At 42.1% G+C, this 27,212-nt stretch overlaps 2 long non-coding RNA genes across 3 annotated transcripts; one reads left to right on the top strand and one right to left on the bottom strand.

Annotated features, from left to right (window-relative positions):
• Positions 1 to 1,514: 1,514 nt before the first annotated feature.
• LOC308395231 lies at positions 1,515 to 6,679 on the top strand. The gene is made up of 2 exons (XR_013971355.1): positions 1,515 to 5,409; positions 5,453 to 6,679. It is a non-coding gene; the product is annotated as an uncharacterized lncRNA (long non-coding RNA).
• LOC308395230 lies at positions 5,348 to 9,372 on the bottom strand. Of its 2 annotated transcripts, none has more exons than XR_013971353.1 (2): positions 6,762 to 9,372; positions 5,348 to 6,100 (listed from the first exon to the last, which is right to left on the bottom strand). It is a non-coding gene; the product is annotated as an uncharacterized lncRNA (long non-coding RNA). The 2 variants fall into 2 exon arrangements; XR_013971354.1 differs by having other exon boundaries at positions 7,054 to 9,372.
• Between the last annotated feature and the right edge of the window lie 17,840 nt (positions 9,373 to 27,212).

Below are 27,212 nucleotides of genomic sequence, written 5' to 3'. Positions count from 1 at the left end.
TTCTGTTTTGTACGTGTTTTGAGTTTTTATGTGCTTCTGAGTTTTTACGTGTTTTGGAGTTTGTACGTGTTTTTACGTGTTTTGGAGTTTGTACGTGTTTTTATGTGTTTTGGAGTTTGTACGTGCTTCAGAGTTCGTACGCGATTTGAAGTTTGTATGTGCTTTGTCTGTAGGGGCCACCGTAAATATACTTTTATTTATTCACTCCACATAAAATGTAATAAATAAATCATATAATACAAAAATCAACTATTTACATTTCAACTTTTAACTATTTAAATTTTCAGCTTTTTCCTTTTACAAATTTAAAGTGAAACAACACAAAACACTGCAAACCACAACACAATTAAATATAAATTATAATATGAAAACAAAAAGAACATGCATATTCTCTGTCATATGGACCTGCATGAATAAACTTTCTGAATCCTTTATCATCTGCAACTGAAAATAGTTGTGGATGATTACCAGTGTTGGGTAAGTTACTTTAAATTAGTAACTTAGTTACATTACTAGTTACTTCTATCAAAAGTAACTCAGTTACTTCAAGTTACTCGTTACTTTCAGAGTAACTAGTTACTAGGGAAAGTAACTTTGGTTTTACTCAGAATTCTCTTGTTAATGTGTTGCTTCCGTAACTGGATACCCAGCAAGATTGCCAGTCTTCTAGCTTGCTTACATGCCACAAGTGCACTGTGCCACCTACCAATAGAAAGGAAAAAATAATGTGCACATTTCCACGAGAGAAATCCCACACCTGATTCTATCCTAGCCTGCTTTTTACATCCAACACAAAAACTGCAGTCGTGGTGCTTTTGATTGTACTCAGAACTCGGAAATTCTGCCTTCTGAATAGGAAGATGTAGGCAACACCAGACTGCAGATGAGCTGCATACAGAGCTGGACTGGGACAAAAAAATCGTCCCGGGCATTTTGACTAGAGACCAGCCCACCATTATAGGAAAAATCATAAAGCCTTTGAATGAAAATAAACGCTGTTGTGACAGTGATGTACACTGTTCTGATGGTATATATGTATCAATCTATCAATTGTTTGTTGCAAGACTCAGATAATTATTTTTTTAAAAGTGAGACATTTTAAATGAGAATAAGAAAGTATTTTCTTGTGCCCCCCTTTTCCTTTTAATGCCCTACATGGACCCCTGGCAACACTTTGCTAGACCCGCCCCTGCACAGTTACCAGCTGTCAGCTACTTAGAAAAGGATCCTGGTGTTATTTGTCTCTCAGAAACAGTTCATAACTTCCCTTCAACTCATTCATGTTAACTAAAAGGTAAGTCTGTTTCTCCATCACAGCTCTGATGATTCAGGAAGGACATCTCCTGGTTTCATCTTCATGTTTCCCTCTCATCACATATTCAAACCGATATCATGACCAGCAGGTTTACAGCTGTGGCTCCAGCAAACATCAGCTGATACTAGAAATTAATATTAAATAAATTCTAACAACAGCTGATGTTGAAAACATGCAGTTCTTTGAATCTTTGGGCTGAAGGAGGGACAATACTCGGTGTATAAATGCTCAATCAACAATCATTTATTTCCATACAATTCAACAATAAGAGCATTACAACGTCCGGACGGGAGAGATGCTACCAGAGGGTCAGGCACATGTCTCAAAATGGTGACGGGTTGCTCAGCTTTTTATAGTCTCTAGTGGCCCCCAGCTAGTCGTAAAAGCCAAAACATCACATTTTTTCTCTGTTACAGCGCCTAAGTTATGACCTCGGCAGTTGTTTCTCTGCTTTCTGTAAGGTGGGGGTGTGGAATGTGGTCTGTCTATCTCCCCTGTCTTTAGACACAGAGTCTCCTGCTTACAACCTTCTCTTCATGATTCAACAATTAAGCATGTCAAGAAAACAGTGTAACACATTCCCAGCAGATCAAGGATACAGAGTGATGCACATTTATCTAATGAACTAATATGTGAATATGTTCTGTTAACTCAAAAGTATAATGAGAACTAAACTACATACAGATCACACACTCTATTTTAAAGGGTATAATATGATCTACAGCAGTATTCTAATTCAACTACTTTGATTACATATATAAGGTAACATATAATAACAGAATAATATCACAATACCCTCTTTTGATCTCTCATTAAAGAGATCACTAATAACATGCACTTCAGCGTTGCAAGGTCCAGGTTTTCTTGATCCTGAGGCCCTCTGTCCCCTTTTAACGGGTGGACCATATGGGGGATGACCTCTGTGTTCACGCAGTTCAGATGCAAGCAAAGTTAGATTTACAACCATAACAGCAGTTACAGATGACACTCCCATCATTCCCAATTTTCCCACAGCTTTATTTTGGTGCTCCAGTTTTCCACTCCCATTTTAATGCCCCCTTATACCTTTCAAATGTACTTAGACTAGAACCTCTGTCTAAGGAGCTTTTAACCTTTATTTTTATTGCTGCAGCTACCAGTGTCTTCCAGTTGGGTGATTCTCAGCTTCTTTCTTCGACCTCCGGGGTTAGACCACCCTTTAGTCATTGCACAGTTATTCTGCCCCGATTTCAAACAAGGATCTGTGTGTTTTGGGTTCACCGGCGTGTCCCCCTTTTTGCCAAGAGCCTCTCGAACCTCGTTGGTCTGGTGTTCCTGGTTTTCGCCAACCCCTTCATGGTTATTGCTGTGTCTGTGGGATCCATCTTCTCCAGGAGCCCAAACGTCATGACACTTGACCCCAGTTGCTGTCTCGGCTGTCCCTACATCTGTCTCTGCTGTGAAGGGTCCTCACATCTCCGTGTCCCCGTCTGGTGTCTCTTCCTTTCTCTGCAAGAGACAGAAAACCAAAACACCTCTCTCCCTAGCCTTGATAATCTAATATTGTTATCCATTGTTCTTCTAATGATTCAAATTTGGTTTAAAATATTATGTTCAGGACTTATTCTAATCATAATCTATGTGTGTGTAAAAGAAATAAAAATTAGTGAACCCTTTCTAAGTCTAACACATTATACGCTTAAGTTTTACCATAGCTAAATTATTAAACACAGAAATAACGTCATAAGATGTTCATAAAACCATTGTTTGATGTTCGGAGTCAACTCCCCCTTTTTGACACACTCCCATGTGTCAATTCATTGGAGCTAGACAATTAAAAGAGAAGGTTGGTGACATCATATCTCAGAAAGTATCAGAAATTCTTCTCTCGAGTACCGTTGCTCCAGCCTTGTCATCACTGAGGATCGTCAATCCCGGACATTTCCCTTCTCCATATTTAATAAAGTCTGTCATCCTTCCATGCCCTGGTAACTGGTCCATCCAGAGCTGTAACATTTTGAAATGTACATACAACAAGCCAAACCACACCTTGGTCACACCAACCCGTTTCTGCCCCGAAGATGTCCAATGCCATCCTAGTATGGACTGTCAAAAGTGGCTTTAACGCTGACTATCCTGACAATCCATTTTATAACGTTTCCTGGTCAGATTTGCCAATCTCTGCACCAGGGTCGTAATAGTTTTGCAATTTTCATAAGTTTTTATTTTTATTTAGCTTCGACTTCAGATTTTCAATTTTATATCAGTTTTAATTAGTTTTAACCAATTCTTTTTGTAATGGTACATTTTAATTTGAATTTATCCAAACTAAACACAATATTTTCTTTATTTACTTTGCTCTTGTTCTTTTGCAGTACCACATCCTATCAGATGTCCCTGTCGATTATATTCTACATTTAATAACTTACTATTTCAAGTGAGAACCTAAATCATGTGGACCAATGTTTATTATTGCATATCTCTATTCTGAATGTGGCCAGTCATTCATAGGTATTGTTCAATTTTGGCGATTTTCCTCTATAAAATTTAATTGACTTTTTACAGTGGCCTGCTATGGTTAATAATAACATGTTCCAGTCATGAGTGATATCAATAGTTATCTCCACTGTAGCATTTGGCATTCCCAATAATATAACATGATACCTTAATCAAAACACAGCTAATATAGCACAGTTTTCTTAATGCAAACATCAGTAACTCAAAATCAGCAACCACAGTGTTAAGTCTGCAGTTCATACTTATGTGAAGCTAGAGTCTCCTCCTCCAGTCTCTCTTATCCTCCTGCTCCTGAAAAAACAAAACAAAACAAAGCGAAGCATCCACCCTTCTCTTGTCGGCTGGGTGAATTGTTTATGAATTGTTTATTGGCATTTACTAATCCTAAAGTGGGTGCAGTCATTGTCTCAGTATCAAGTCAGTCAAAACTTTTAGTCGTCAGTCCATCACAGTCCATTCACATGCATACCTCCCTACACATTCATACCAGATGTTGCTGATAATGGAGTCTCCCGCGCAACCTATTCGAGCCTCCATCACCAGCAAGATGACGTCATCATTTTAAAGGAAAACAATTCCTTGTTGTTTTTTGGGCCGGATTGACTCGGTGCAATCCTTTTAGATCAGTGTTCCCTATAAGTGAATTTCTCCCAAGCCAATTACAATCATGGAGAAGCACACTTTGCAACTGTTTACAGTAATAATATTTTATAGCGCTTTAAATTTCAATCTTTCAGGCCTGGTTCAAAGAGCTGATTGTTAAATCATAAACTCACAAAATATCAACATATCACCACCGGTGGATCACACCTCTCAGATGTTTTTTTCTCCAGTGCACTGTAACAAAAACGAAAACAGACATAACCAACAAAACACTAACAACAATAACACAAACTAGGGCCCGTTGCAGACATGTCCAAGCATAAAACTATCCCTCTCTCGCTTACGAGACAGAACCCAAGCCAAAGCTCACTGATAAAATCAAGCTAGCGCTAAGCAAAACCAAACAATCAACCAGAAATTCACAGGAACATTTTGCTTCCTGCCGGGACAATATTGTGTGGGAATGAGAACCTCAGGTGCCGTAACACCTTTTGTTCCTCCTTGAATTAAAACTCAATCACAGAAAATGCCGTACTCCAACCTAAACTTACACTATTAATTCATCAATTTCACTCTGTGCCACTGTTCCTCATCAGGGCTGTGTGAAGCACAGCAAAGAATTCAGTCAAGGCCTTGAGCCATAAACAGACATCACGCACAGACATTGTTTTCATAACCAAACCGTTTTAGAGCTTATTCCTAAAATCTACATAAATGCCTTCTAGGTGACATATAACACATTCTAAGTAATCAATGGCTCCTCATAAAAATTATGCATTGGGATGTTTGTGTGCAGCATTTTGCATATCAGCATAAGCAAAGCATTCTTCATTGCATCAGCGTGTATGTGTGTGTGCGTGTGGATCACTCTTTATTGCACAAGCGTGTGCATGTGTATGTGTGTGCATCACTTCTCAGTGAATCAACATTCCCGTGTGTGTGTGTGTGTGTGTGTGTGTGTGTGTGTGTGTGTGTGTGTGTGTGTGTGTGTGTGTGTGTGTGTGTTTGTTTCTCTTCATTCTGAGTCAGTGCATGTAGATGTGTGTGTTTGTGTGGGTGTTTGTGTTCATCACTTTCCTGTTCTGGTGTTCTGGGTAAACCACGGCCTGAAGCATGCCCTGGGGTCCTGCCCCCCCCTCCTTTTTCAGTTTGTTTGCGACCATTGCTGCTGCTGCTGCTGCTCAAAATTCAGTCCGTCCTGGTTCTGACCCCAATTGGGGCGGTCCTTTCTCCAGTGTCGATGTTCACCGCAGGTAAAACCTGCATCTTCTTCTGTGTTTTTGTCCATTCTGAGGTGCCTTCTGTCCTCAGTTACTCCTCTTGTCTCGGTCACGCCCTTTTTCGCCACCCGATCATCCGTGTTGGTCCATCACTGTCCTGCACAGTGTGAATGCAAAGTTATCAAGGTCAGCATTCTTTCGCTCGGCCTTACTTGTCATTCGGGCTTGGCGGGCGTCTCGTCACAGCTCTGTCAGCTGACGCAGTCTGGGAATTTTCCCCCGTGTAGTGAAACGGGCCTTAGGTTTAGTGCTCTCCGTCTCGGCTGCATGAGATCACATTCCTGCAGGTCTGTTGACATTCTCAGGTCGTTGTTGTGGGTCCAGCTGTTGCAGCATTTGGTCAGTGTCACGTATGGGGGAGAGCAGGAGTCCAGTCAGCCTCGGCTTTCAGGGCCGGCAAAGCAGCCTGTAATTAAATATGTATAGAAAAAACAAAAACAAAACAAAACAAAAACAAACAAAAAACAAAAACAAAAACAAACGAACAGGAAAATGATGTTGTGTTGGCTGTGTTATTCAGAGGGGAGACAATGGGGCCAGGCCCTGTGTCAGCCTTCTCTCCCCCTTTTTTTTTGTTTTTTGTCTCCCGATATAATCAACTCCTAACCCACCAAGTTGACAGGACAACACCGGTATATGTTAAAATTCTTAAGATCATGTTTAAAAGCCCAAAAAAGGAACTTTCTTTCATTCAGTAATCACTTTTATTAATCAATCAACAGAAAACATGTCACAATTTGAATCTTTTAACCACTAAATTTGTTGTGTCTTGCCTGGTTGGTTAGACCAGTGTTCCTTTTTTTTTTTTTCTTTTTTAGTTAAATTGTTGTCCTGCAACCCAGAGGGTTTCTTTGTCAGTAATGTATAGACTTCATCATTTAAGTATGTTAATTTTTCTTTAACCTTGCTGGAAAATCTTCACGTGTTCATGAGTGTAAGCTGTTTCTTCATTGCGTGTATGTGCATTTGTATAAAAGCAGGTTAATTTTATCTTTTCTCAAACTAGGCGTTACCTTAAAAGGAGCCTTTCTCTCAGATTTCTCTGCTTGTGTGTGTTTTTGTTTCGCCTTTTTGTTGTGATGCTCCGGACGCCTTCCCAACCTCCACAAGTCCGTTGGCCCCAATTTTATGTGTTAAAACTTCTCTTAATTTCTCCTCTAATTCTCTCCTCGCTGCTGTCTTTTTCACAGCTGCTGATTCGTGCTGGGTGTGGTTCCCATTACCTATAATTTTGCTTCGGCCGCTGTGCTTGTGGGGGCAGTTGGTCCAGGTCCGCAGCTTCCTGTATTAACACACTAAGAGATTTATTTTAATTTCATTTTCATCACTTTTAAACCGATAAGCAGGCAACCCGCCTACCTTGACAGCGTAAACTGTACGCCAGTCTCCCAACACATTCCTCTCTGTACTCCTCCATAATTCTCCACTGCACACCTCTTACTATCTCTCCTTTTTATTTTTATTACACCACAGAGTAATACACCCAATTATGCCCGTCCATCTCTATGTGGCTCCAAATTCCCTCTTTATTTTAATTTCACACTCGTCAGGGGACAGGCACACAACAATTTCAACCACTGAAACGAGGAATTCAACCTTTTTATTTCATTACTAATCTAGACTCAACGTTTGTTCGCAAAATGTGTCTTGTTCTAGTCCGGAAATAAATGTGAACCCGTGATTACACGGCCGTTCCAGTGTTATTTCCGTAGCTATGCGGGGGCCCTCACCTCCCCAAGTCACCACCTCGGCACCCGGACAACGCCGGTCCTGGCCACGCGTCCACGGACAGGAGGGTCGCCACTCCTAGGGCAAAATGTTCCACAGGTACACTAGGCATCAACCTTTGATCCTAAAATGTGTATTTGCTCTAATGTCCTCCTAATCAAACACATCAACCGTCACTGTCACTGTGTTCACGCTTCACACTCCACACAAAAAACACTCAGAGCGCGCCTCACTCACACTCTCACTCAGTGCGCGCTTTACCCACAAGACAGCACCCAGAGCGCGCCTCGCAGCTTCACACACTCTCTCACCCAGAGCGCGCTTTGACACTCACACACAACACTTTTCCTCAGCGGGAATTTTACACAGAAACCTCTGAGCTCAACTATTAGATCTTCTTAAAGCACACTGCACCATAGACCAAAATACCCCTTTCTCTGCGATTATGACCGCCACCACGGGGCAAAGTCGCATCATAAAAGTGATGCTTGCATCCCCGAAGTTATACCTGACATCATAAACCAGGTGTTGCTATTTACTTAAATTTTTACTTTGTATTATGGCCGCAGCCCTTTATACTCGACTGACGCCACAAACCACCGTCAAAACCTCTATCCAATGTACTAAAACTAGCACCAACCACTACTGCACTTCATGGCCGCACCACCGGAACACGCCGTATCATAAACCAAACCTACGGACGTGTTTCGCTCTCGCGTTGCCAGCGTCCAACTGCACCGTGAAGCCAGTATCTGCTTGTCCTTAAATCAACTTCTATTTCATAGCCGGCAAAAGCCAGGACGTCACTGACACCATAAACAAAATAAACAAACCTCGACTTCAATGTACTGAACTTATGGCCGCGTCTTCAGAATAAATTCTAACGTATTATTGCTACAGAAGCCAGTATTAGACAAAATTAAATGTGGAAGGTAAAGTGGCTGCACTCTAGTCCAACGTAGTATGTTATTAGTATCTCGGTAGAGGCAGATTACTGCAATCTAGACCAACGTAGTATGTTATTAGTATCTCGGTAGAAGCAGTTTATTTAACACACTGGAATTCAGCCTCAACTTATGTTGTTAGTATCTTGCGCCAAAAACCAGACACCGACAAATTTACTGTGAAAATACATGTGACTCAGCGAACAGATTAATTTGGAAAGCCCAATATGCACATTTGGTATTTATAATACAACAGGCTGTGCTTACCTTTTTATTTTTGGACCGGTCCTCTGTTCACCTCGCCTCACGATCTCACCAAAGGTCAAATCTACACCTCCTCAGCACACCAAAGATCCGGGTCACACGGCACCAAGTTGTTGAAAACATGCAGTTCTTTGAATCTTTGGGCTGAAGGAGGGACAATACTCGGTGTATAAATGCTCAATCAACAATCATTTATTTCCATACAATTCAACAATAAGAGCATTACAACGTCCGGACGGGAGAGATGCTACCAGAGGGTCAGGCACATGTCTCAAAATGGTGACGGGTTGCTCAGCTTTTTATAGTCTCTAGTGGCCCCCAGCTAGTCGTAAAAGCCAAAACATCACATTTTTTCTCTGTTACAGCGCCTAAGTTATGACCTCGGCAGTTGTTTCTCTGCTTTCTGTAAGGTGGGGGTGTGGAATGTGGTCTGTCTATCTCCCCTGTCTTTAGACACAGAGTCTCCTGCTTACAACCTTCTCTTCATGATTCAACAATTAAGCATGTCAAGAAAACAGTGTAACACATTCCCAGCAGATCAAGGATACAGAGTGATGCACATTTATCTAATGAACTAATATGTGAATATGTTCTGTTAACTCAAAAGTATAATGAGAACTAAACTACATACAGATCACACACTCTATTTTAAAGGGTATAATATGATCTACAGCAGTATTCTAATTCAACTACTTTGATTACATATATAAGGTAACATATAATAACAGAATAATATCACACTGATCAAGCTTAAAAGTGCTGCTGTTGTTTTCGTGGTTAGTTGCTGGTTCGTCTGTGTTGTTTCCCCTCGGTCTCCCTGCATCTCTCCATGTGTATTTCCTCGGATCTCCCTGCATCTTCGTTTCTGGTTTGTGTTGTTAGTTTACCCAGTTTAGGTTTCCGGTTTCATGTTCACCCACCATTGCTGTTTGTACCCACTCCTGTAAATAAATACTCACCTGCACCAGAGCTGCCGCCTTTTGGGTCCTTTCTCCAACTCCACACGGCTTGCCCTGGCAAACCGTGACAACCGCGACATCCGCTGGTTTCCTCTTTCTGGCGCAAAGTGAGCGACAAATAAACAAGAGAGAAAAGCCGATCAGCTGATCATTGATCAGTTTCATGATTGAAGTAGAAACAGGAGAGGGAGGGTGAGAGGATGAGAGAAGAAGAGGCAGCTGTGCAGCGTAAACACAGAATAACTCCAGCTTTGTGTCTTTTTCATTGTAGCTGAAGTCCGGGACAAAATGTTCTTTTTCACCTCAATACGAAACGCGTAATATTTTCTCTGAATACGAGACGATTCCGTTTTTTACTGGATGCTTGGCAACTCTAATAATTAACCTTATGAACAAAATAAAGTTCAACATCAGTAACATAGCACCCACCCAGCTGTATAGAAACTCCGTCATGCTAGCTAGCACGCAGTACGAAAAAGTCAGCATAACGAAAATAAACTCCACCTAAACTTGGTTTATATCTGACCCAGATGGACTGCAGGTTATAACTTCTTACCTGAAGTTCAGTTCACCTGACACTCTCGGACCAGCGGCCGCTTCGGGTCTCTCCTCTTGGCTCCCTTTTCCTTCATCCACCTGCTGGCCTCCACCACTTGCTAATGTTATTGAATCTGTGGAAGCTCCGCGATAGCCACCACATGAAGTAACGAATAACGAGCCTATCTAAATCCCAGTAACGAGTAACGCGTTCCCGGTTTTGGCATAATAACTAGTTACTGTGCTCGTTACCACAATAATAACGTAGTTACTGTTAGGTTTTGTATTGTTGATTGTCATTTATGCTTAGAAATATCTACTTATATATGCTTAGAGTTTTATAATTAGTTGTAGATTGGTAGAGGTTTGATCCTTGATAGTCTGCAAACTTTGTGTGCATTAGAGAGCACTCTGGGAGCACGAGAGAGGTCGTACCTTGTCTTATTGTTTTACAGTAGGATTAACGTAGCTACGTCTGTTCTAGTCTAAGTGCTTTTTGTTTAGATGAACTGCTGGACTTCCTCACCGTGTTATCTAGGGTGAACCATCTAGGGTGAGGGGGAGACTACCCTCTTCCTGACCAAGGATGTACCTTTTGTGCTTTCATGTTATATGAGCCTTTGATCAGCAGGACCACACACACACACACACACACACACACACACACACACACACACACACACACACACACACACACACACACACACACAGGCAAGGTACTCTTTGTTTGTATGTAGACGTCATATGTTAATGACCCTATGCATGTTCATGTAACCACAATAAAAGGAGTGCTATGGGGAACCTGGCTGAGAGTCTGATGGAGGTCAAGTGGTGGAACGACACTTGGCTCCAGGCAGGTCTCCCTCATGCATGAGTAACAAGAAGAACTTTGCCTACTTCGTGTCTTGCTTGCTGTGTAATTATATTGCCTTCAACGTTCCAGCGAATAGGTTCAAGCTACAAACCTATCAGTTACTGTAACGCGTTACTTAATAACGCGTTAGTCCCAACACTGATGATTACTATACCTTTCTAATGTGACGTTGTTGTCCCTGGCTCTCTTTCTCTCCGGCTCTGTTCCTGTGCTACTGAGTGTAACTACCGCCCCTCCCCCCTCTTCCCAGCGTAAAGCACAAGGCACAAGGCACACTTTTAAAAAAGTTCAAATTTTCCACAGATACTGCAATGTGTTGTCGCAATAATCGTGTAGTGAAAATCAGGTATTCCAAATAGCATGTGTTTAGAGGTGCAGAAAAGCTTTAAGAAGAAGAAAATTGAGTGAAAGTAATTTAAATGCATTTTCTACTTGATAAATCCTGACTCTTAACACTAATCCATTTTAGACCTTACCTGAATCCAAGGCTACCTGTTATAGTGTCATCATCTGACAAGTAAGTGTAATTACAAACGTTTTTGACCTCATCTTTTAAATTGGGAAGAAACCCATGTTAAGTTGATAGTTGGACTTCAAGAAGTAGAAATACAAGGTTTTTTAACCCTAAAATTTGCACAATTTATTCATCAGATAAGGACTCAGCTGCATTTAGAGATTTCTGATTCCTGCCATAGTAAAGATAACACTTTTTATATAGCAATGCTATTATCAATTTTGTGTTTATAGATGAGAAATTGTTAGAGAAATTATGAGATCCCAATCAACCTTTATGTGTGTGGGGGGGAAAGTAAGCCTACATGGGTTTTTCAGCATCGAAACAGCTGTTTCCGGAATTTGAATGCTGTGTAGAAACAAATTTGAGAACCAGCTTCCCTATGGTTCAGATGTAGAAGTTTCATGACATCACTGTTTAGAAATTCACAATTGTCAGGACTTCACTATATGTTGAAGAATCCAATCACAAAGCAACCATTCACACTGACGTTCAGACCTATAGGAGTGGAGCAATTTAGGCTACATCCACACTAGCCCGGATAGATTTGAAAATGGCTTTTTCGTCTGAAAGCGCTCCGCGTCCACACTAGCGTTTTCAGTCGTTTTCACAGAGTTGAAAACGCTTACGTTCCAGTCCTGCGCGTGCGCAAAAGCGATTGAGAATTAAAGAATTGAAGAAAAGCTATCCGGACCATGTACAAAGTGATATTAATCTTTTTTAGGGCTGTCAAAATTGAGAGCAATCAAAACAACTGCTATCTTTGTTTAATTGGTCACATGACTGCATCACATGACTAAAATGCGTCATCATTTTAGAAAGTCTGCGTTTTTGAGTGTCCACACTGCGACGGGACTAAGGATGGGTATCGTTTAGGTTTTATCCGATACCAGTACCAAACCGGTACTTTTGAAACAGTGCCGGTGCTTAAACGGTGCTCGAACCGGTGCTTAAAGAATGAAGAACACAAACTTTGTCCAAAAACCTCTCATGTTTAGCTGTTTTTTTGTAAAAAGAGAACAATGTTAGCCTTTTCTGCAGCTATAGGGGATTTATGGTATCACTCTTGGCTGGAAGCAGTGCTTAAACAATGGGGGGGAAAAAACAAAACACCAACTTTGTCCAAAAACCTCTCGTTTAACTGTTTTCCACTTTTTCTTTGGTCATTTTAGCCTTTTTGGCCAGGGTGAAGGGAGTATTTGCCATCAAACAAGAAGACAGCCGCGTGTAACTACGACGGTGTTTGCTAGTTCACCTTACGTGCATTATTTTAATAACGTGGTTAGCCTACTCAACGTAAATTACACACGAACAACATTAAGCTACTGACCCAGAGAAGAACGGCTGCTGCTGCTGCCATCATCATCCGTCATCATTTCTGCTACACTGGCAGGGCTAGGGGCCAGGACTCTCCTCTTCGGAGTTTTGGGGGATGTTGCTAACTCAGGGTCCGATAACAGGCAACCCACCTGCAGTAGATGTGCTCGATGTGAGGTTTCGCAGCAAGCTATCAAATACGGTGCATTGCTTTTAAAAAAACGCTACGCGTCGCCAGGTGTTTCATCAGATTCGAGGTGTTACCTTCTTTGCACAGTATCAGCTTAAAGCACTTGTTGCAGGCTGTTGAGTTTGCATCTTTTGCTGTGAAGTACAGCCAGACTTTTGACCGCTTGGCCTTGGGCGTTTTTAATCTGTAGCTCTGCTCTAAAAGAACGTATGTACCTGGGCCCATGCACCTACTACGCTTACAAAGGTAAAATGATTGGCTGGAATCCAAAGTGTATGACATCTCAGACATCTTTAACTGGACCCATTTCATTAACTCAGAGCTCATGTCCAACTCCTAAATTTTATTCTTGGACTCAGAGTTTTTATGATTCACTGTTCAAAATCATCTTTATGAGCCTGGGTGGAACCCCTCAGCTCAGCGCTTGTGGAACAAGACCTTTCACCTCCCATCCCCCTCCTTTTCAAGCCAGCATTCCTCTTATTGGCTAGTGCTTGTAAAGAAAAGATTTGAACAGCAGGTAGGCGGGGGTTTTGTGCTTACATCTCCCACTGTGTGCCAGAGATGGCCATATTGAGGATATCTGCTGTCACTGACATCATCTCAAACCAAGAATATAAAAAAACAAACGTTTAGAGCAACCTGAAGCTTGAGAATTGAGCTAGCAGCGGTTGCTTGTAACTTGTACTTGCTGACCTCTTTATTTGAAATCATAGACTGTTTGGGGGGAAAAAAGACTAAAATCACTTTTATTGTCACATCATGTGTGCTGGTACACTGGTACAGCACATGTGAGTGAAATTCTTGTGTGCAAGCTTCACAAGCAACCGAGGTGTGCAAAATACAAGAAACATAATAACAAAGCAAAATATAAGAATAGCAATATGAGAATTATAATAAATATATGTACAAATATGAGAATGCATGCGCATTACTTAATATGTATACCAAATCATATATGTGTGTGTGTATACATATATATAAAATAAAATAAATAAAATATACAGAGGTTAGCAGTTGGATATTGTGCAAAAGAAATGGCATTTATGTACAGTATGGAGTGCATAATGTTGACATTCCGATAAGTGAAGGTGAGGTGTCTATGAAGTGTTTAGCAATCTGATGGCCTGATGGAAAAAGCTGTCTCAGGCTGTGTTCCAATTCAGGGTCTGCACGCTTGAAGTACGCGCACTACGCGTACTACGTACGGTGCGTACTAAAAGTACGAGAAGTGCAGAAGTGAGAGGCTTGTGAAATGGGACGGTATATGCTTCGTTGCGCTGTTCAGGTTGCCTAGCAACCATGATACTAACCGCGAGACACGTTACATACAGCATTGTTTGACAGAAATGAAGGAGAAAAATGTTTTGTTGGTCATATATTTTTGTCATGACATCACTTTGATTAGTTGAGTATCTGAGGCTGAGACCACGAGACTGTAAAACAAAATTGTTGGGCTTCATTTCTGTGCTGAACAGTCATTTAAGATTAGTTAGTAAATAACAATTAGTTAATGTTGTTCATGAGACTAAAGTCATCTCACTGTGGTAATGTAAATATAATATGGCCAATATTATAGTATTGTCAGATTATTATGATATATATATATATATATATATTAGGGGTGCAACGATATTCGTATCGATATTGAACCGTTCGATACAGTGCTTTCGGTTCGGTACGCATATGTATCGAACAATACAACATTTGTAATTTATTTTATCAACTTTCCTTCTGACGATGCTGTCTGTGTTGAGCGCTCAGTGAATCTGCGTTCGACTACTCTGCCTAGGCTGCACTGTCGAGCGCAGATCCACTGAGCGCTCAACACAGACAGCATAGTCAGGAGGAAGAGCGCAGGGCAAGCTAGCGAGACAGAAGTTAAGCTCTCCTTGCAAGATGGACCTCCCCCACCCTCATTCAGATCTGGCGTTTGGAATTATTTTGGTTTTCATGTGACGTATGACCCTGAAGGTAAGCGAGTCATGGACTAAAGTAAAACAGTATGTTGGATGTGCCATGCAATGCTTAATTACATTGGTGTGAACTAGTGTGTTAGCGCAGTTAGCTCGTTAACGTGTTGGCCGTCTAGCCCCATGCACGGGGCAATCGGCGGTAGCTCGTTAACGGAGATTTGCCGTGTTGTGGCGTTAAGGTCATTTCAACGAGATTAACCTGAAAGCACTAGTGGGAACACAACGAATATGACTGCACATTTACGCCGACATCATCCTAGTGCAAAGACAAAAACAACAAGCATGCTACTAACTTTAGCCGAGTCATTTAGACAGCTGTTAGCACGTGATTCTCCTTATGCTGCTGAGAATATAGCCCAGAAGAAGCGGATAGTATAGCTTTTATTTTGGAAAGAGACATTTCTCTGTAATAAACTCTCTTTTCCAAAGATGAGATCAGATACAGGGCTTGCAAAATCGCTAGCCCGACGTCCCGGAGCTAGCGATCTTTCCAGTCGGGCTACAAAAATCTCTCTGCCCTGCCCGTCGGGCTATTGTAGGAAAAATATATGTCAATGCTTTTGCATTCTTTCAGAAATATAGCTGGGTAATTATGTCATTGGCATCGGTGAGCCACTGTCAATATGTGACATATTGAAATCGCGTTTGAATTTGCGCTTGTTTTTTTGCTTTCACTTTGCAATGACAGCACTGATCTGTGAGTGATGATAATTTGTGCACCAATTCCTCTGACATCGTCTTACTATGCAAACATGACAAGTGAAATCTCCCGCAGCAAGCTTAAACATGTGAGAGGTCGATCGCGCAGAGAATCGCTGAGCTTATGTGAGTCCGTGTGTAAAAGTAGCAGTATATATATTTTAGTTCTGCTGAGCCAAATAAGACAGGTCGGGGTGAAAAAGTGACAGCCAAAGAAAAGCTTACCACAAAACGGAGAAGTTATGACAAATGAGACTATAAGGCAAAAAGAAAGTGCAGCTTTATGGTTTCATGGACAAAAGAATTTCTGTGGCTGCAATATGACGAGCTAAATAACCAGGGCTGCACATAAGTGGTCCGCAGGTGCGCATTCGCTGTCAAAATAAAAAACGCGCACAAGGGTTAGGGTTAAATTTAAAAACTGTAATTTTGAGTTAAAATATATATTTAAATTTTTAATAAATGACAAATTAAAAAGGCATGAACATTTTTTTGTATCGAAAAAATATCGAACCGTGACACCAAAGTATCGAACCGAACCGAACCGTGAATTTTGTGTATCGTTGCACCCCTAATATATATATATATATATTACACACACATATATATATATATATCACTGACTTTCAGCTTGTTGTGTTTGTGGATATATGACTGACTTTAATTATTAAACATTCGTACATAAATAAGTGACGTCATATTCAGTACTTTTGACAGTTCACTCTTCGGCTGCTCCATCTTATTAGGGAAAGTCCACTTACATAAATGTCAATTTCAAAACTCAACCCCATCATTTAATTAGTCTTTGATTGAAATTGAATATTACTTAAACTCTCTTAAATTAACTTCCAATAAAAAAGGTTTATCATTGATTGAAATTCATTCAGAAATGTTTAACGGATGAGCTGTCACAACTTTCAAGTACAAAGTTGTTATGAAGTCTGTCACATTCCCCCCCCTTTTTTTCTTTTTTTATCCTTTATTTATTTATCCTTCTTATTTCATTGTACTGTATATTGTTACTCTTATTTGCGTTGTATGTCTACTGTACAAACTGAACTGGAATGACTGACTGTTCGCTTTATAAGTTCAATAAAGTTTGGAAAAAAAAAAAAAAAACCTCTTCAGCCGCTCCCTTCTGCCGTATTTCGCGGCAAAATTATCCACACCCACCGCCGCGCTATGAATTGTGGGATATATGGGACCACGAAGCGTACACCGAACCACGCTTGATATTTGGGGAAATCGACGGCGCATTTGGAGTATGCATTTGAAGCACACTTCGAATTGGGACAGCTGTCGTCGCATGGCGGTGACGTAACCACACTTGAAATGCGTACTTCAAGCGTGCAGACCCTGAATTGGCACACAGCCTCAGTCTGCTGGTTTGGGACCGGATACTGCAGTACCTGATGGAAGTAGTTTGAACAGTTGGCTGGGGTGACTGGAGTCTTTGATGATCCTCTCCGCTTTCCTCAGGCACTGCTTCCTGGAGAAGTCCTGGAGGGAGGGAAGCTCACCTTCAATTATCCTTTCAGCACACCGCACCACTCTCTAGATAGCTTTGCGGTTGTAAGGGGTGCCATATCAGGTGGTGATGCATCCAGTGAGGATGCTCTCAATAGCACAGCGGTATTTAGAACGTGCTTCCACCACTGTGACATGTATATGTATATATTAGGGATGCAACAATACATGTATATGTATTCTGTATTCTGTATCTTTAATGCTGTCTTCCTCTTACCACAAAAGTTGGAGCAGGGAGTCACATCTCTCAGACCATGTTACAGTTGTAGTCGGAAAAGCAAGGAAAAATTGTGGTAGAGCCAATGATGCTCAAAAACACAGCTGCAACACATCCACGGATAGTCTGCTCAGTGCTCTACAGTTTCATTGCAGATTACAGGATTTTACCATATTACTACTGTTTTTCTGCACTGTTGCCATCTTAGATTATAAATGGGGTTGGTGCGGCTTCTCCCAACTTTCTCTTTGGAAATCCGGAGAAGGCATTCCAGCTCACAATTCTAATTCAGAATGCAGGATTTCTGATGCTGGAACCCAGCAAAACCCCTAGTGAGGTGGTCCCCTTGGATGTGTTCCCAAAATTCGTTGCCCCAACCTGTCATTCTCTGAATTATGGGAATTTATGGTTCAGAAACCGCTCTAAGTCAGAGGATAGCCTGTATACCTGCAGAGAGCTCTGTTGTCAGATAAAGGCAGTGTACAAAGTATTCAGTTAAGGCGGTCATCACAGGAAGGGTCCTCAACTCTCAGGACCACCTCCACGGGGGCAGACCCACTAACCCCTTGTCTTAAGCTCTTGAGTTGCCTTCAGATAAAGTACTTAAGACTAATATAACCTGGATGACTGAGAACATGCACAGACAAGAAAAAGCATAACTGATTCTCTTTTAGTAAAATTACTGTTTTTAAAAAAATGTTTTTATTGTTTGCAAACAGGAACAAATAGGAATAAGCTTAATGTTCAACTGAAGCACTGTTTGTCAACTCTTGCACAATGCAGCATAAGATAAGATAAGATAACCTTTATTAGTCCCACATGTGGGAAATTTGTTTTGTCACAGCAGGAAGTGGACAGTGCAAAAGTTATGAAACAAAAATTAGAATACAATAAGAATAAATACAGTACACAACTGTGCAGAATAGAATAAAATAAAATACTATATACAGTAGAATAAAATAGAATAAAATATACAATAAGATAAAAATAAAATACAAATGCTATATACAACTGAGTAAAAATACAACGATGCCAGAAAAGATTATTGCACATTTGTGGATGTGTGTGTTTGATCAGTTAAAGTCTTTGTTGTGGAGTCTGACAGCAGTGGGGAGGAAAGACCTGCGAAATCTCTCCGTCCCACACCGTGGGTGCCGCAGTCTCCCACTGAAGGAGCTGCTCAGTGCTGTCAGAGTGTCCTGCATGGGGTGGGAGATGTTGTCCAACAGGGATGACAGCTTAGCCGCCATTCTCCTGTCACTCACCACCTCCACTGGGTCCAGAGGGCATCCTAGAACAGAGCTGGCCCTTCGGATCAGCCTGTTCAGTCTCTTCCTGTCCCCAGCAGAGATGCTGCCACCCCAGCAAACCACGCCATAAAAGATAGCAGAGGCCACCACAGAGTCATAGAAGGTCTTCAGGAGTGGGCCCTCCACTCCAAACGACCTGAGTCTCCGCAGCAGGTACAGCCTGCTCTGCCCTTTCCTGTAGAGGGCGTCTGAGTTATGAGTCCAGTCCAGTCTGTTGTTCAGATGAACACCAAGGTACCTGTAGCTGTCCACAGCCTCAATGTCCATACCTTGGATGTTCAGTGGTTGCAGTGGGGAATGCTTGTGCCTGCGGAAGTCTACCACCAGCTCCTTGGTTTTACTGGCGTTGATCTGGAGGTAGATCTGGCGGCATCATCCGCTCCAATGCCAGGCTGGTAGGCAAACTGAAGTGGGTCCAGTGATGAGCTTGTTAGGCGCCGAAGCTGAGCCAGGACCAACCGCTCCAGGGTCTTCATCAGGTGGGATGTCAGAGCCACCGGCCTGTAGCTGTTGAGGTCCTTGGGGCGTGAAGTCTTTGGCACTGGTACAACACAGGAGGTTTTCCAGAGCTGTGGGACTCTTCCCAGCCTCAGGCTCAGGTTGAAGAGGTGCTCCATCACCCCACACAGTTGATCCGCGCAGGACCTGACGTCCCTCGAGCTGATGCCATCTGGGCCCGCTGCCTTCTTGCCATTAATCCTCCTCAGTTCCCTCCTAACCTGGGTGGTTGAGAGAGACAGGCTGGAGCCTTGTGTTGAGTGTGTATTGGATGCTGTTGTTGGGGGTGGGGAGGAGTGAGCAGGGTGAATAGAGGAGGTGTGAAGTGTCTGAGGTGTCAGAGGTGGAACAGCAGCAGTGGGGGTGGGTGAGTCTGCAGCCGATGTTGGAGACTGCCTCATGGCTGAATGAAATCTGTTGAAGAAATAATTCAGTTCATTTGCCCACCTCACATCCCTCCCAGGCAGAGAGTTCTGATGTTTGTGGCCTGAGATGGTTCTGAGGCCTCTCCAGACTTCACCAACGTTGTTTTGCTGAAGCTGGTTCTCCATCTTTTGCCTGTAGCTGTCCTTCCCATTCCTTATCAGTCCCCTCAACTCTCTCTGCACCCTTTTCAACTCCTCTTTGTCTTTGGATTTGAAGGCCCTCCTCTTCTGCTTGAGGACAGCTTTAATTTCTGGGGTAATCCAAGGTTTGCTGTTGGAGAAACACTGTACAGTCCTGGTAGGTACGGTGTTATCCACACAGAAATTAATATAATCAGTAATGCATGTAGTAAGGCTGTCGATGTCCTCTCCGTGGTCGTCACAGATCACCTCCCACACAGTCGACTCAAAACAATCCTTAAGAGCCTCCTCGCTCTCCTCCGACCATCTCTGTACTGTGTGGGTGGCTGGTGGCTCCCTGCGCACTAAGGGCTCATGCACTAAGGGCTCATACACAGGGACAAGGTTGTGCCAAGTTGCATAACGATTCATTGAGAAAAAATACTGGTAGACCAGAAAACCAAAATATCAACTCAACTGTGCTGTTCCCTAATAGAATGGGGAAATTTGCTAAACCTTTCATGTTGCCTCATCTAACATGTTAAATATTGGTTCAGGTGCATGCCTAGTGCTGAATATGGGTCACATTATTCATTTATTCACAGTCATCTGGATTACATCTGCGTCCGTCAATGGAGGGATTAGGAAATTACAGTTATTCAAACTGGATTCAAACAGCAATGGCAATGATGCTCCTTCACAGCTTTATGTCCAGGATGTCCCTACTTTCAGCCATAACTAGTGCGATCTCCTTACTGCTAAGATTAACTGTCCACCTCAAAGTCCTGAAGCTAGGTACAGTTAAATAACCGTGGCAACATCTCACTGCAAGACATCAAACCACACTCATGATGTTCCCTTTGGGTCTTAAGCAGCTCACTGACTTCACAAATATTATTGTCCAAACACCTCACATTCCCATGATGATGCCTGGAACAGTTAAAGAAATAAAACTTTCAGATTTTCAGCAGATTGTCATAAATTGTGAGGTAGACAAAGCTGTTTGAGTTCTGTTGAAGTTTTGCAGACATAATCGCTAACCACATGACATTTAATAATTTCAAAATTTTTGACACATGAAAATTATGTTGACAATGTAGGCTCCAGTCACCTAGAGACCCGTCCATGATCCTCTGGCAACCATCAGTTGTGTAGGAAAAATAAGTATTTCCCAATCAGTTGCATGGAATCATGGAAAACTACAGAAACCATGCCAATCTGCTAGCAACCAAAACAATAACTAGAAAGTTTTTGGTGGAGTGCCTTCTTTGCAACTGATTTTTACCCAACGATAGCCAGCAATATCCAAAAATCACTGGCTGACCGTGGCTCAGGGGGTTGGGAAGTGCATCTGTAACCCCGGGCTCGATCCCCGGGCTCTCTGTCCTGGTCGTTGTGTCCTTGGGCAAGATACTGTACCCTACCGCCTACTGGTGTAGGCCTCGCTTCTGTCAGTCTGCCCCAGGGCAGCTGTGGCTATAACTGTAGCTTGCCTCCACCAGTGTGTGAATGTGAGAGTGAATAGTGGCATTGTAAAGCGCTTTGGGTGCCTTGAAAAGCGCTATATAAATCCAATCCATTATTATTATTAAAGAGTTGGGGAATACACATTTTCCCAGAGCCACCGCTGTGCCATAATGCCATAGTGATGCCACGATCACTATGGCATTACTGAGAGTTGAAAAACTGTCTAAAGTCTTTAATAAAATGATCAGCGTTCTGCTCTACCAGGTGTAACAATTGAGTTTAACATCCAGGCATCCATGAAAACGGAATTTAGGACATTTAACGGAGTTAGAAGTTAGCAGGAAGTTAGCGCGCTAGCTTCTATCGAAATACAATATAGCATGTCCTGACTGCGGGGTTTTGGAAACAAATTAAAACGTACAGCTCTGTTATCACTTCCAACATAAATGAAGACAGAAAACTAAACAGCAGTGACGTTTGTAGGGTTACTGAAGTTTGGCTAGCTGGTATATAATGATGTGCTACGTGACCGCTAGCGACACAGCTATGTTAGCATAATATAAACAAGCTAACTTTTTTTCCATTCGATAAAAGTTAACGTGAGTGCTCTCGGTGGTCAGGAACAAATGTAATCGAATGGCAGGATGCTGTAAAAGGACCAAACTTCAGCCAGGAGAACAACTGAGATAATCCATCCACAATACGAGGTTAGTCATTCATATACTGCTGCATGGGCTGGGCTGTAGTTACATCCTAAGGTTTTAAAAACTGAGCTTAGCGGTAATAAAAGCCGAGGGAGGTCAACAGTGATCACTGACTGTTTTAGGAGCTTTTTGAGATTAAATAGAAGAAAATACATAACATTAAACATGTTAACAACACAAAAGCCATATTATACGCAGACTACTTTAGGCCCGGAAGTAGGATTCATCACGTCATCACTTAACGACCGGATAGCTCTAAAAGCACATTTACAGTGAGCAAAGGATCATCGTTTGCACACTAGTATTGATAGCTTACCAGTTTAGAAATTGCATGAGGCCTCCTGATCATAGAGAGCCCTGTCAGATTGTTGAATGAGGTTTGCAGGACAGCAGAACCTATCCTCTTGCTTTTTGATACTGCCTATTTAGCCTCGGGGAAAGGCATGGCCAAAACACCACTGACTTGGTTACACCCGTGACTCACACTGACTTCCCTGAAGATCAGTATTTCAGGTTTCTCTACCGATCTCTTAATACCTCTGGCATTGTTTAGTGAATATTACGACCTCATGTAGTTACAGGAAAAGGAAGGAGGAAACCCTGCAACTGAGCACAGGCAACACCTGAGGGACACATGTTTTTATTTTCCCACTTGCTCAAATCATGCAGATGAGGCACTGTAGGCCAAAGACAAAGTATTCCACATGGTTCATGCATTTCTTCTAACCTAAACAAGCTGGGGCTCCTACATGATCTCCAGCAGGAAAAAAGAGACACGTGTTTACCTTGCTATGCAGAAGTTTGTGTGGGAGACCCCCTGGGTTCCTTACACATGGAACTTCCCATCATTCATGGTGTCTCTACTCACACAGAGAGACAAGAATAGCCTCTAGTCCCTCTCGCTGCGCCCCTGGAGTGGATAAGTGGTAATGGACAGATGAATGGTATGATCAAATAGTTTCTTAACTGCATTCAGGTGTACGTAAATTTTAATTTAACCACTCTGTTGTTCATAATAATGTCCTTGTGCAGTTTTTCCTCTTCATTGGAAATATTTTTTGATCATCTGTATATATTTGCTCTCAACTGTATTAAAGGTGCTACCGTTTAGCTTGACTTTAATTTGGGGGAAAATTGCAGGGAGCCAAGTAGTGTGGGCAGTAAGGGACAAAAAAAAAAAAAAAAAACCAACCTCCTGCCTTTTCACTGTGTGACCAAGTGGTCGGCGGGGTTATGAACAAAATAAATAAACTTGACAACGCCACCTAGGGGAATTACACCCCCAGGAAATACATTTAAGAAAAATAAAGAAAAGGAATAAAAGAAGACCGCACAGATTCAAGGATGCACACTGAGGCAGGTTGGCTTCCAATATTAAAACAGTTTTATTTATAGAAATGAATAAAATATTATAAATAATATTTTATAAATAAAATATTAAAAGTCAAGATGTAGCGTCATTATTGACAGTGTCCTACAGTAAAAATAAACAATTGTGGAACTTGGACTTACCAGCAGCCGTGGAACCAAAAGAAAATCACACCACAAGAATCACTGCAGACCACCCAGTGCTGTACAAAAGAAAGTGTGAAAACGACCCACCACCTGAGGTCCCAGGGCCACTGGCTCGTCCTCCTTCACTGAAATAAAACACAGAAAAGTATGTTAAAAGAATAAAAGGACACTGAGCGTCAGGCTCGCTACAAATCATAAAAAGACTAAAACACACTTTAATAAAAGAAATCACACGCACACCCACACACACACATACACACGGGAAAGGCTTATTCCCCACGGGTCAAACTACCACTCGTGCTGGTAATAATTATTCTCAGGCGTAGGCCGGTCTGGCTCCCCACCGGCTGAGACCGGCCACCCAGGCGATTTAGAGTCCCAGCACGACACTCGGGCAGAGGATCACTTCAGCCCGATCACAGAAGTATGGGTACGAACAACAGTCCAGGGTAAAATAAAACACCAGGCGAACCCAAAAAAGGTAAGCCTACTTAATAAAAACAAGATAAGACAAAACAAGACAAGACAGCAGACTCCACCAAGGAGGAGTTCACAACAGCAGCTGAGAAGGCAGTCCACTCTTCCAATTTAGGTTGGACAATTTACCATGGAGAGGTGAGTACAGCAGTGAACCCTGAAACAGATAAGTGTAACCTTAAACTCTTATAGCTATGAAGGCTAATAAAAGTAGTTCTAACAGCTTACCCCAGGACCGGAGGCACTATACTCTCATTGGTGGAGATACCACGAACACCTCTCTCCGCAATGGCAGAATTAAACAGACTGCTGCGCTACAACAGGCCGGAAAAGGATATTAACACCAATTCCAGTATTCGGAGGGAATCCAAGGTTAAGCGAGAGCATACCTGTAGCTGTCATATAATCGGCTCTTGCTGATCAGTCCGTCGCAGTACGCCAGCATTTACTGCTGTATCGTACCAGAAGCTCGGGAGGAATTAATCCAACAAGACATCGGCTTAGCTTTATACAGGCTAGCGCCACCCTGCAATCAATGTGCAGGTGGGTTCCCAATTAACCCGATCACCTGATACAAGGAGCGAGTGCAGTGGAAAGAGAGCGAGGGTGGTAGAGCGAGCGAGAGAGAGAGAGAATGAGAGAAGAAAAACAACGGAAGGCGAGTAGCCCATCTGGCTACAACTGCATTGCTGTAAAGTTGTTGAGTCATAGCTGGAAACCCAACAGTTGCCACATGTAATGGTCCTGCATGTAAAGCTTTAAACCACAAGTTATGGTGTGCTGGCTACATGACTGAGGTCAATGGTAAATACACACATGTGCAAGTGGTCAGAAGAGGACTTCCATTGACTTGAGTTGTATGTCCACATTTATGCGCAGATTGATTTACTTTTGTGTGTCTTTTAAAAGCTCTTCCTGCCTCTGCAAGCTTTACACACATATATACTGACTGTAAAATAAAAGTGAAACAGAAAAGTCCAGATGTTTGTACTGTGTGGTAAAGCACTCTCAACGCAGCTTCTTTCTCACTTGCATAAGGGAGGTTTGTCTTGTGTTTTTTTTTTTTTTTTTTGCTTTTTAATTAGCATGCTTGCAGGAGTGCAGAAATGCTCAGCACTCTATTTGATGTATGGCCATGCCTTTTTACAGGTGTCTCAGTGGAGCACAAATGCTCTAAAACCAATTGGGCTTCTCCACACACATTAATGCAGTGACATTACTGATACAAGGTGACTCAGCACATGTTTTTGTGGAAAAGTGATATCAATGCTGTCAATATGGCCGTAATGCTATGACTGGAAGTTGTGCATGCTTGCAAACCCAAGCATAATCAATGTTATTGAAAGGAGAAAACAAGGAAAAACAGGTGAACTTCTTAAGACCTCACTGAGGTTTAATGTAGCCTGAGGCATACTTTTTTTGGAACCATTTGTTTCTTATTGTTTACAGATATTCTCACTGCCATTTATATTTTGCTTTGTAAGTGATAAGCCTGCAGCCCACAAACAAGTGAGGTTGGATATTCTTTTACACCATGTTGTAACTGCATTGTAATCAGCCCCAGCATTCAAACAGGCAACATGTGATGCTGGTTATCTAATGCTAATTTGCATACACTCAAACATTGTCGGAAAAACTCCTCCTGCTGCAGCAGCCTCTTCCAGAACTGCCATGCTCCCCTCCGTAAAACAATTTCAACAAGTTTTATTTATGTTACTCTAAATCACAACAACTGTCAAACTCAGAAGTTTGCAGATGACACGGCCATCATGGGGTGTATCTGGGATGATCAAGAAGAGGAGTACAGAAGTCTGGTGAGGAACTTTGTCGCATGGAGTCACACAAACCACCTGCAACTCAACACCTCAAAGACTAAGGAACTGGTTGTGGACTTCGGGAGGTCCAGAGAAGGTCCACTGCCAGTTCAGATAGAGGGGGAGGAGGTGGAGGTGGTCAACAAGTACAAGTACCTCGGGCTGTGGGTGGACAATAAACTGGACTGGTCATGCAACACAGAGCACCTGTATAAAAAAGCCCAAAGCCGACTGTACTTCCTCAGGAGGCTGAGGTCTTTTAACATCTGCAGGAAGCTCCTGAGGATGTTTTACCAGTCAGTGGTTGCTGGAGTACTTTTCTATGCTGTGGTGTGCTGGGGGAGCAGCACAGCAAAGAGGGACTCATCCAGGCTGGAGAAACTGATCAGGAGGGCTAGCTCTGTGGTCGGCATGAAGCTGGACACTCTGGTGACAGTGGCAGAGAAAAGGACATTAAAGAAACTGATGGACATTATGAACAATGCTGGGCATCCTCTGCACACGGCCATAAACAACCAGAAGAGTCTGTTCAGTGACAGGTTGCTTCTCCCCAAGACAAGAACTAACAGACTTAAAAACTCCTTTGTCCCACACGCCATCAGACTGTTTAACTCCTCTCTGGAGGGGAGAGGGAGGGGAAACAGGAGGACAAAGGAGGGGGGAACAACTAAGCTGTAGTGCCTCTGCACCTCACTGTACAATACCTTGTGCAGTACTTTTTGTAAATAGTCAACAGTGCAATAGACTCAATACTTGAAATGTGCAATTCACTTGTATTTTTATTTTTTATTCCTATTTATTCTATTTATCCCCTTTGTATATTTTATTTATATTTGTCTCTGTATTTATATATGTGTGTGTGTGTGTGTGTGTGTGTGTGTGTGTGTGTGTGTGTGTGTGTGTGTGTGTGTGTGTGTGTGTGTGTATATATATATAACAGTTCTGTAACTGTAACTTTGGTCGTTGCTGTGCTTTTTTTGGAAGTCGAATTTCCCAGAGGAACCCACCCGAGGGATTAATAAAGTTCTATCTTATCTTATCTTATCTTATCTTATCTTAAACTGAGGCACTTTATAGTATATGATAAAGACCCTACAATAATACAGAAAAAACTCACAACAATCTAATGACCCCCTGTAAACAAGCACTTGGCAACAGTGGGAAGGAAAAACTCCCTTTGAACAGGAATAAAAACCCCTGGTAGAAACAGGCTCAGGGAAGGGCAGCCATCTCTCGTGACCAGTGGTCAGTGAAGGCAGGAAGACAGGATAAGAAACGCTATGAAAGAGATTCGGAGATGAATAATGACTAATGCAAAAATTCAAAGGGGTATCTAAACACATAGTGAAAAAAAGTGAGTTAAGTAAGTTAACAATCAGTGCCTCATGGGAACCCCTGAGTAGCCTAGCCCTATTGCAGCATAACTAAGGGAGGATTCAGGG

This window comes from Rhamphochromis sp. 'chilingali' (genome assembly GCF_963969265.1).
Source record: "Rhamphochromis sp. 'chilingali' genome assembly, chromosome: 4".
NCBI lineage: Eukaryota > Metazoa > Chordata > Actinopteri > Cichliformes > Cichlidae > Rhamphochromis > Rhamphochromis sp. 'chilingali'.
This window is presented reverse-complemented; position numbering and strand designations above follow the sequence as displayed.